Source organism: Chamaea fasciata, unplaced genomic scaffold (genome assembly GCF_029207755.1).
Source record: "Chamaea fasciata isolate MVZ Bird 193981 ecotype frontalis unplaced genomic scaffold, bChaFas1.0.hap1 SCAF_7, whole genome shotgun sequence".
In the NCBI taxonomy this organism is placed as follows: domain Eukaryota; kingdom Metazoa; phylum Chordata; class Aves; order Passeriformes; family Sylviidae; genus Chamaea; species Chamaea fasciata.
In genome coordinates this window covers 46510427-46522594 of record NW_027094092.1, presented here as the reverse complement: position 1 = coordinate 46522594, position 12168 = coordinate 46510427, and the positions used below count along the sequence as shown (strand labels likewise).

Sequence of the window (12168 nt, the reverse complement as noted above, 5' to 3'; positions counted from 1 at the left end):
AAGCAGTTAAAAGAGATGACTTAAAAGGGATAGCTGGCTTAAAAGGGATCCTGATGTCATAATTTTGATTTTCATTACCAAAGAATATGAAGGTAATGGCTGAATGTTTTACATTTCTATGACCTCATTTTATGTTTTAATGATATAAATACAATGTAGCGATTGGTATCTTGGTGTGCTCTAATTCGAAAATTCAGCCTATATTTTGTATAGAAGCAACATAAAAGTTTAATATTAAAGTTTAAGCTTTTACTTTTTTTTTTTGAGTTTTGTTCCCAGATATGATAGATGTAAATGTGCCTAAAACCTTACCACAGAGCTTACAGTTAAAAGACTCAGACCTCTAGTACTTCTATGAACATAAGTAAAAGAGATAAGCAGATAATTAGTCCCATTGAGCTCAAGGACAGACAAAGTACTTAAACATTTGCTGCATTGTACTTCAGCTGCACATACGTTTGCATACAAGCCATATCCTATATGCAGAGCTACATAAAGAAAGACGTGACAGAAAAGTTAGCATAAAGACAGAAAAATATATAAGCAACACACTTGCTTTTTATAAACACATATACGAAACAAGCTAACAACCTTGATGTAACTAGTACTGATGAACCACACAGTTCAGAAATAAGGTTTAGCTCTCGTTTTGTCTGCTTAGCAACCATTGATCCTATTTCCTGGTTTCTGTATACATGCCAGATAGGAAATTGTAATAATGCACCTTAAACTTTAAACTGAAAGAGCGTAGGGCTAGGTTAGATATTGAGAAGAAATTCTTTCCTGAGAGGGTGGTGAAGCACTGACCCAGGCTGCCCATCTCTGGAAGTGCTCAAGGCCAGTTTGGAAGGGGCTTTGAGAAACTTGGTCGAGTGGAAAGTGGCCCTGCCCATGGCAGAGGGATTAGAACTAGATGATTTTCCAGGTCCCTTCCAACCCAAACCATTCTCTGATATTCCTATTTAGGAAGCATTTTTAAAGAGTAACCATTTTTGTTCTTGGACTTTTTTTCACATAACTTATTATATATCCTAAGTATGGGGAGTGTGCTAAGTTTCGGTTTATTTTGTTTTCAAATGAGAAAAGACTCCTGGCTTGTTTGAGCATTAGTTTCTCATCTGGCTGAATTCTCCTCCTTCTCTGAAATGGATTTTCAATTTACATTACATCATAGAGACTGAACAGTTTCGTGGTAGAGTTAATATATACATAAAGTCCAAATAATTCAAAATATTATTAAAACAGTGCTCTTCAGAAGATAGAATTAAAGTTACATCTAGCCCAGTATCCTGGTTTTGATAGTGATCAATAATGCATACCCTAAGGAAGAGCTCAAAAGCAGAGGAAACATTCACAAAACCTAGCTGGTTTATCCTTCCAGCATTTCATGACCTCTGGTTCAGAAACTTTGGAACTAAGGGACATTTCTTTGTTTGTAAAGTTAATATAAAAACTGATATCTAAGTGGACTTTATCCCATATAACTGCAGCTTGCAGCGTTTCATATGGATTTCACCAGCTACCTCCTAAATTAGTTTACTTGGAAAACTGTCTAGATACAACTGCTAAGAATTTTGCATGGACTGTTTCATTAGGATTTCACTTTCAAAGCCAATATATTTAAAAGTAACAAAACTGTCTTTGTATTAAAATGAAATCTACAAACACAGGCATTCTTTTAATCCTAATTCCATAAATATATTTCCTCTTGAGACAAGCATCTTACATGAGTGTTCCAGCAATTTTCAGCAATATCTCTTTCCAAAGAAGGGTCAAGCTACACAGTATATGCAGTGACAAAAGAAAAGACAAATTAAAAGCACTCAGCAGCTTGCATTAATGTGCTCCAAGTCTAAATATACAATTAAAATAAAGCATTCACATTTGAAGAACAACTCTGAAAAGTTGTGGGGTTTGTCTCCAAAAGATTAGTCAAATGTGCAGGATTTTAGTTGTGGGGGAAAGGGAGCAATGAGTTTGATTCAAACCCAGGCCCATTTATGTAACTTCTCTTTTAATATAATTAGTACAAAGACACATTTTTGGGACCACCTGGAGTTTTGAAGGTGGAGTATATTTAGGAACAGTGTTTCTGGACAGAAAAAAATAAACCTACACAGAATGGATAATTGTTCAGCTACTTGGAAATATAACCAAATAAAAATCAAACAGAGCAAGGTGTATTTCATGATACATTGCTGTATCATAACTACCAGGAAGTATTTTTAATAATATGCGGATAGAAGAACATTATGATTTGAATACAGGACCAAGGTGTTTCTCATTACAGATTGAAAAGACAGGATTTTAATCAGTTAGAATGAAGATGAACAGGCATCAGTTACTAGAAACTGCTGTGATTTCCAGTCAGACTGATGGAGAAGTAGGAGACTGCTATTAAAAAAATAGTTACTACTACTAAAACATTTGAAGAGATGATGGTACCTAATGACTTTCAAACTTCATTCTCTACTGACAGATTTCCCTAATGGAAATTTCTTTTCTATTCTCATAATACTTGTCTTTATAAACTAACTGAGTTTGACATAGAAAGCTTGCTATACAAGGCTGATTTTGAATCTATTAAGCACTTCAAACTGCAGATATATGAGATATACAATCATTGTGTCCATGAGAAAATTGTCAGAAGTAATGCAAGCTCACCAGAGCATTAAAATATAAGACTGGAAAGAAGTGAGACTTTCTTGCTAGACATCAAAGATCTAGTTTACAGAAGGCATATAAAAGAATATGAAACCGTATTTAAAAAAAGCAAATCTGTGTCTTTTGCATCAAACAATAAACATGTTTAACCTCTCCCCCCCCATTTAGTAGAAAGTTTAAAAAGCAAGCATTCTGAGTAGATACAGCTTCAGTTCGGATAATATTACACAATATTTTCCACTCCTTTTGAAGGAGGGAAATATTGTGATCTGTACGTGGTTTCAAAATCTAGGCAAAGAAAAAGTATATATATATATGTACATAAATAATATATATGTATTAATTCCATGGTTGATGACATAAAGCAAACTGTTCCCAATTAAACAGTTATTTCAAGACTGAATTAATTTAACAGAATAAAAGTCCAAAATGCATAACTTATAGTTCAAATAATAGAATGATCAGTATGTGATTTTTCCATGGTTATTAAGTGTACAAAAGAAAATACATGAAATAAAGTGCATTAAGTGGGCATTGTTTAGGATATAAACTACGTATATTAAAAATATAAGAATATTAACAGAAATGCATCTAACTTCAGGGACCTTGGGTTCATGAGCTCTGCAGAAATAAAGCATCTCAAATGTCTTTCTTAAAAATAAACAGGAATAGAGAGGATGCCACACTTATAAATGGCTGATTTTGTACCTGATAGACACATACTTCTGATGGACAACCAATTTCTGACCTTTACAGTATTTATCAGCTTCAGTGAAAAAGGTCAGAGTTTTCCAAGTTTACAGTTGTCTTCCAAGGGCTTTCATCATAGCACATGAGTAAGAAATTTTGGGGGGCAGCTTTTCGTTCTGAGTCTGCATCTTGCTAAGCATGAAGTCTGAATCCTGTCCAGCTGTAGCAAGGACTCTTCAGTATTATTGCATTGTGATGTAATCTCTTACCTGCACTGAACACTTGTTGGTAAAGCTGTACCTTTTTAATTAGAGATTGAAACTTTTGCTGAAAATAGCCTTGATACCACCTATAAAATAACATCTAGGATTAATTCATTAGATCTTTTTGTAATAAATCAGAATACACTCATGGCTTCCTTGAAACAACTTATGAATATTGTGGGTAATATGACACCTGGAATATTTATTGCATGAATATGTTGAGTTAATAGGTAGATGTAAGACAAGAAAATAATCAGGAAAGACAAGAGGTAAGTTTCTCCAAAGTAAATGCATGAGGATTAGCAATGAACATGCTACAAATTAGGGATGGTATCATTATTAATAAATGGATAGGCAGAGTTTCTTTAAATGTTTTGGTTTTGTGGTTATTCTAGAAAAGGCTCTGGTTTAATAAGAGTATATGCCTTCTATATTAGTCAAATTTAAGAATCCCAACAAAAATAAAGTTTACAAAACCAAACAGAACTACCAAATCAATAAGGCCAAACCAGATTAAATTGTAGCCCATAGCTTCAACTATCCAAGAGGATGCACTCTTAGATATAAAAAAGTAAAAGCAATAATAGGAAGAGACAAGTGATGATGTGAGAGACGCTTAACGTCACCTTCCGCTGTGACAACAACATCCTTAACTCTGTAATTGAAGGCAAATGGATGTCGCTGTTACCGCAGCAGAGGCAGGGAGTGGGGGAAGGCTGCTCTCCTGGGGTGTGTGGGTGGTGTGAAGGCATTTACTTCTGCACACAAGACAGGCACTGGAAAGATTAAGCAACTGTTGTCTTAGAGGAGGCATGATTACTTTTCCATGGCATATCCAAAGTTAGGAAGGGTACATAAAAGGCTACAGAAAACATGGGTACGGTCTGCCTTGAGACACAAGATTAAATAAGGGATTAACACTTGCTGTTTGTCAAAGCACTTAGACTGATGACTTCCTCAGAAATCCTCTCCGTCTCCTCCTTATATATCCATCAAAGGATAGTGTTCAGAGACTGGAGTGAGTTCCTGTCCAAACTCAAATGATTTATAATTCTCTTGTTTTGGTACTTCTTATCCAAAAGTAATTATTTTATCTTATGCATAAACCAAATCAGTACCTCCACTAATCACAGTTTTCTAAAGAAATATACTGTCACACAGTGGAACAGTTTAATCAATTTGTTATCGAAAGAAGCAGGAAAATAATGGCAAGCATCTCACAACTCACTACTGCCAAAACCAAATTCTTGGGCGGGAAGATATCATAAGGCCACACCACATTATAGATTCATGTTTCTGTGCTGGTGTGACAGACTGGAAGGACTGCTGGCTCAAAACCTTTCATGTATGTGTGTAAGAGGCAGGTCAGGCCTTTACCTGGTGAGGCAGTGCCCTGCCCCATGCACCCCCCTGAGCCTCTATCCCAGCCCTGCAGTGGCCACCAATCCCTGAGACACCGGAGGCAACAGTCCACACCTGCCCCTGGAGCTCCCAGCCCAGCTCCTGAGTGGCCAAATGACTGAAGTCCCACCTGGGGGAAGGGCCCAGGGAGGCCAAGGGGTATTTAAGGCCAAACATGAGACAAGCACATCTTGACCTCCCTCCTCTTGGAATTTCTATTAGTTGGACACTGCTGGAACCCAGGAGTTGGTAGCTATGTTTGTTCTTTTCAGTATATTTTTTCTTTCGATTCCTTCTTGTTAGAATTCTGAGTAACTTACAATTGAATGGACTTTGAGTTTACTAAGTTGAATGGGCAAAGTTAATACTTTGAGAAGTGGTTTATGTTGACTGAATGCTGCTTTAAAACTTTTGCCAAAGTTTTTTGGTTTTCTAGAGTTACCAGTGAAGTCTTTTATGTTGATATCTTGAGAATATCTAGTCAGTATCTCCCCCATGAATCTAACTCAAAGTATGTGAACAACCGTAAGCCCTGCTAGAAGTCTCATCAAGCAAGTTGTTCGGGGCCTTACAACTGGTTTTAGCTGGGGTAGAGTTAATTTTCTTCACAGTGGTTGGTATGGGGCTGTGGTTTGGATTTGGCTGAACATGGTGATGGCAATAGAGATGTTTTTGTTATTGCTGAGCAGGCCTTGCACAGAGCTAAGGCCTTTTTTTTCTCTTCCTACTATGCTGGCAAGGAAATTAGAGGTGCATGGGAGACTGGGGGGAGACATGGCCAAGGAAAAGTGACCCAAACTGACCAAAGGGATATTCCAGTCCATATGGCATCATCTTCAATATATAAAGTGGGTGAAAGAAGGAGGAAGGGGGGACACAGTTGGAAAAACAGATTTCATCTTCCCAAATCACCATTAACTGTGACGGGGGTCTGCTCTTGGGGAGATGGCTGAACACCAGCCTGCCCATGGGAGGCAGTGAGGTGATTCCTTATTTTGCTTTGCTCGTATCTGTGTCTTCTGTTTTCTCTATTAACTGTCTTTATCTGAGACCATGAGTTGTCTAGCTTTTTCTAATTCTCTCCCCGATCCTGCTGGTGGAGCAGTGAGTGAGCAGGTTGAGGTGAGGGCTTGGCTGGGGTTAAAGCAAGACAGTAACTCAGAGAACAAGTGATTTAATCAGTTATACACTAACTTCTCTGCATGTTACAAGTAATTCTAAGAATCTGTAGCATTTGCCTCATCTGCCTTCCAATTTGAAGATGCATCTCACTAGAGCTGCAGGAAGGCAACACTGAGTTGAATGGGAAGCAAATAATTTACAACGGTGTCTGGAATAAAATCTGGTTGAATAGGAATGCTTTCTTTTAAAAATGGAGAGAGATGTGTTACTAGTATAAATGTTTATTAAAGCTCAAAAATGCTTGGGGGTGAGGGGACTGAAATACCTCAGAATTAATGGAGTTATATACAATGTCAATAATCTGCATTGCTGTCATGTTCCCCATCAATACGTTAAGAAGCAGTCACAACAGAAAAGTAAGCCTGAATGTGACATGTTATAAGAAGGATGATGCCAAACCTCACTCTTAGCCAAGCTTAATAAATGACAGCCAAAGGAAAACTGCTTAATGGGGCACTTATTTGCATAGAAGTCTTAACACTTCAGAGAAAATGCAAATCCCAAAGTATTTACAAAAGGAGTGTAAAAATCCTTCTTGACCAACTGGAGTTTGACATCCTCTTCAAAGACTGTCACAGCAAACACTTTACACTAAAAAAGAAAAAGATGTATTAAAGCTGAGTGTTCTAACATTTAAATAATCTAGGCTCCCCCCTAGAAGTCCTCTACTTAAGAAAAATGAAAGAAATTAGGCTGTGCATGGATTATTGAAAGCTCAAAGAACTCCAAGTGTCTGGTGCATAACCTCTACAGCAGATTATCTACAGTAAATATTTTACTGGATATTTTTAGGTGGTGAAGCTACTGCTTCATATTCTGGGTTTGCCTAAGAAATAGGGACAGATGCAACAAAATCATGGAGGAAATAAAAGGTAACACTTCTTCACACTCTTTTGTAACTAAAATATTATGGGTCATCAGAGACATTAGCACACAGCAAAGTCAAAGCAAACATTACTCAGGGACTGCATTGTTAAACCATAGACTGTAATGACACTACACAGCTGTTTCTGGACAGCGTTGGAGACAGCAGTGCTGAACTAGAAATACCCTAGTTTGCATCCTGTATCTAAATAAATCAGTACGGAATAAAATATTTAAGAAAAACAGTAATGAAATGATAGAATTGCTTCAATACTAGTTACCTGTTAGCTCTAGTCCCAAGTCTTGCAATTTACAGTGCCAGTGTCAATTATGCAGGTAAATTTAAAAATCCCCATCTTTTGGAGGTATTGAAAATTTGTAATTCACTATCATAGGTTTTGCTACTTGATTTTTTACATTAGTATTTTATATCTAGGCCATGTTCATGGAAACATATTTATCTACTGGTTTTCTAATACGTTTTAGTGTCTTTTTGTTCTTTAAAACTAAGGGTAATCTTTCATCGAGTCATTTTTCTGGTCCTTTTAAAGGTGTTTCTAGTTGTAATGCTGCTTATGTTAAATCATATTGTGTTATATTATAAAATATTACAATGCGCTGTTTTAAGAGGTACCTTCCAGTCACCTGATATAGTACTCGAAAGTAATGGAAGTTTTTGTAATTTTTCTGATGAGGTCTCAGTTCCTTTCAAACTCCAGGAGATACACCAAATGAGTTTGAAACATTTAATTTATCCATTTTTTTCCAGATTTTCCCTTCTGTTATTTCAATTCATGGAGACATCTTACCTTCCTAAATTTAAAAGAATACATTCAAAATCAATCATACAACTTCTCTCAAAATAAATGGAAAGGAACCTCTGTAATATCTCTTTTTCCTCTGTGGTAATTCAACAGATGCAATACCTTTAAATGCATCATTAGAAGAAAACTTGTGGAAATGATTTTTTTCATTTATGCTTCTCAAAAATTGTCCTTACCCCTCCATTTTACGTGGCACCTCTTTTCACTCTGTTTCTGCAGGCTCTCTTTAAGAGCTACAATGCACAGCTCTAAGTTCTGCCATTTAAACATTTTTTTTCCCTCATGTTTATGCTTCCTTCTCTGGGGTAGGAAAACAGAACCATAACTTCTGCAAGTATCAGAATTTACTCATGGTCTTTATGATGAGTTAAAAGTTTTAATTTCATCACACTAGCTCTCAGGTCACCTTGACTAACTTCTCCTTTCTAAAGTTAACAGTAAATTTTCAAAATAGTGAGAATTCAAATGCAGGTCTTTTGAAAGGGACTTTGAGTTTACTCAGTGAGTATTACTGAGGTTTAATGACAACATTATGCAGAATAGTCCTCAGTGTTCCCTCCAACAAATCTGAAAAAAAAAAATTCAAACTATTGTGAGGATTAGGATCCAAAAGTAAATTCTTTTTATTAACAGAAATTCCATTTCTGCCTACCTTAAGCTTTAGCAGTTCAAAAAGTGAAATAAACCCCTACTTCTGTTTCAATGGCTAGTGCTGCTTTCTTTCCCCTATGGAAAGAATTAATTTTACCTTTCCTCATATGAAACTAAGCAACATGAAAATTTTTTTTTTTTTTCTCTTTTATAACCATGTAGACTTTTAGTAATTAAAGTTTTGAAAGTGCTGCCTGTAATAATGATAGTTACAACTGTACAGTGACCGAAGAAAAAAATAAGTGACTTTTCAGTGAAGAAATTAATACCAACTGAAACAGGACCCTAGAAGTCTTCAGAAGTAACACTTAAATGCACTCTGTCAAGAAATGATCCACTTCCTGACAGAGTTGTACCACTTCCGCTAAGAGAATTATTAAGACTTGGATGCTTAGCATAACTTCTCCTTTCATGGTAAAAACATTAAGTGGTTTTGGAGAGATAAAACTGTTGCCCAGAGCAGTTTCATAAAAAATACTTTAAACAGCAAATATACCTACCCAGTCTACTTTTGTAACAGTTATCAAGCACAGAATGTTCAATCAAAGATTCAGATTAAACGAAAGATAAAAATCACAGAGAAGATATGCAAACTAAAAACTAGAACTAATACTATACTAAAATCTCACATAAAAGCTGTTTCATGTCATGTTTGTCTTTCACAGTGAGTCCTTTCCTAAATTCATTTTGTGGTTTCCAAAATTTGATCCTTTTTCTTTCCCCTGCTGTGCAAATGTTCTCCATGGAGTGATTAAGGGGAACATTTTGTATCATCTGGCTTTCCAAAATTTGAAAATAACACCTATTTCTATCACAATTCAATGACCATAAAAATGTACCAAACACCTTCAACTTTAGCTCCACAGAAACTACAATTTCCATAAACAGCTCCCCTTCAGAAAGAAAGTAAATCAAATACCTCAAAACTGTGAGGCCCTGGCACCCTGGAAGTATGCAGCTCTAGCACTCATGTTCTTCTTTTTCTCTCTCATTTCCTCTCAGTAGTCTGTACACTGAGCATTTCAATTTCACCTCAGCCCTCAAACCAGCTTGGCACACCACCTCTTTTAGAACCAAAAAGAAAATGTTGTGACACTTTTTCTTTAATGAAGCTCAATAGTATCTTCTCCTGTCGGTATTTCCCACAGCATTTTTTCCTCCCTCTTTTCACAATTAGGAACGGCAAGTAAATACACATATTTCTGAACAGTTGTGTTGTGGGGTAGAGAAGGGACATCTATCTTTAGAACGGTGTTACTCCATATTCCCAAACTCGCAGCACATGCTCAGCCCAAACACTGAACTGTTGGCTGACTGACCTGTCAGGTTGCTCTTATTGTGCACATGAATATGAAAATGCAGCTTAAAAAACAAAACCCATTTATACTGTGGAGCATGATTGGCTCCACACTGCCCCATAGCTTTTAGTTATTTAAACATCAAATATTTTTCCTTTAAATACCGGAGGGGTAATTTACTGTATTATTTATTGTATGCACATCATACAAACAGTAGGATTTTTCAGTGTTGCAGCACACACAGAGATGTATTTAAATGCAAGTAACACTTTCAGTCAGTAAACTGCACTTCTAAAAGCACAGTTTACATACCAAGGATGGTTTTACTTCTCCAAACTAACAAGAAATCTCTTACAGACCAGTCTGTAGTCCCTCTGGGTCTAAGGCCACACTTTTCCTGGACTTTCTCATGCTGCTTTGGCTGCAGGCTCGAGCCAAATTTCCTCCCTCATCTGACTCTGTGACAGTCTGTATCATGATTTAAACAGAACAAAGGCCCAATCTGAGTGCTGGCACCTGATTATCCATACTTCTGACTGCTGGCGTGTTTCCAGGAATAGTTGGGTCCCTGATCAGTATTCTTCCAGGCAATGTCTTTGTACAAGCTGGAGGCTGGCATAGCTCAGTAATGGTATGCTGTCTGGACAAATCCAGGAGGCAGTGAAAAGAAAGGCCATTGTTTTGAAGGGGAAAGAATTTAGCTGCACCATGCTATGCCATGCCACTTCCCTGACACTTACAGAATGAGTCCTAATCAGTTTTATTTTCTGGCACAGATGTAGCCTGTATATTTCCACCTATCTATAATTCCAATCTACCCTTAAGGCTGACAGAACTCTGTCCTCTAACAGCCACCCACAAAGCTATGTGATACTGCTGTGTGATGGAGGCAATGTAACCAGCCCACCACACCTGGACAATTCCACTGAAGGTAGATAGCTCTTATGTCAAGTACACAACCAAGCCTAACCCTCCACTGCTCCCAAAGTTCAGCTGAAAGGAAAACTGGAGCACAGTCTCGTACTCATGGACTACTGACAGGAGGTTTAGGATTTCAGTGCAAGTATAGCTCTTTTGTCTGTCAAAAGGTGGGATTCTTTCCAAGTATTCAGTAGGGCTGCTTTGCTGTTTCTGGATATGACACAAGAATCCCACTGCAAAAACATTTTTACACTGGAGAAACTGCTATGTAAAACGTCTTAATTTTTTTTAAAATGGAATGACCATGTTGCAAGTAAATCAGGTTATCCCTCAGTGATAATAAAGAACTTTCAGATCATGCAGTAGTATTTGGTAAGGTCAGTCACATCTTAAACTGAAATGTACAGAGTAATCACTTTATTATCTGCATCGTCAGCATGGAACAGTATTCTTGGTTTGGTTCTAGGGTTATTGCCTCATTTTTTAAAGCCGTTTTAGCTGAAATTTGAAAGGAGAAATTTTCAGCCTGAGGCAAATAAGCAGATACAGCCTGTCAAACTATGAACATCTGAAACCAAGACTATTAACAACTACTGGATTCAATGCCAGCACCCCTCACATTGAGTGCTGGTAAAAGGAGTCAGATTTCAGCTTCTCTCCTCTGAGGCTGCCAGGGACAGTTAGTCTAAGTGTAGGCTAATAGACCTTACTGGCTGAAATACAGTACCAGTGTCTTTAAAATCTAGTATCTGGGACATGGAATAATCAGAAGTGGTTGTTATGTCTTGTAATGAAGAAGTAAATCTCGCAGTCCCCATTAGATGTAGAGAGGAGCCATTACTTACAAAGATGCAAAAACTTAACAAGTAATTTAATCACTTCAGTATTTCCATTTTTCTTTTTACAGCTTAATATTATACTGATCTAGTATTTACTTTCTCTCCAATAGTGATGCTTTCAAAACAAGTGACAAAAGTTAGCGAATCAATTCTTTTCCAGTTTGAAAACATCTCCCATATTCAGACTGTCTATATTTATAGTCTTGATATATTACTGTTGGAAAGGCAATAACTGGATGGACATTTTTGGTGGAGTTATGTGTGTACCGTATGCTACAGGGAGACACCTCAACAGAACAGCTGCAGTGTTTGGTGGGAAACACCTTCGTAAGTTTTACCAAAAATATTATGAAACCCTTAGGTAGTATTATTAATTTCTGGGATGACAACTGCAAAGGTACCCGAAACCTGAGGTCTGGTATATAAACAATTATGAAGCAGAAACGCTCACCAGATTTAAACAGCCGAACTTAATCGCTCCACAGGAAACTGTAGAAATGTATAGATGTACACACATCTTTTATATATATGTGTACAAACACACATATTTAATACTGGGATGTGAATAGTG

The 12168-nt window shown here is 37.0% G+C and overlaps 1 protein-coding gene across 3 annotated transcripts in view; it reads right to left on the bottom strand.

The window, feature by feature from the left end:
* Window positions 1–12168, bottom strand: part of DGLUCY (D-glutamate cyclase) — a 47381-nt gene that overhangs the window by 34371 nt on the left and 842 nt on the right. The gene's annotated exons all lie outside the window — the stretch shown is intronic.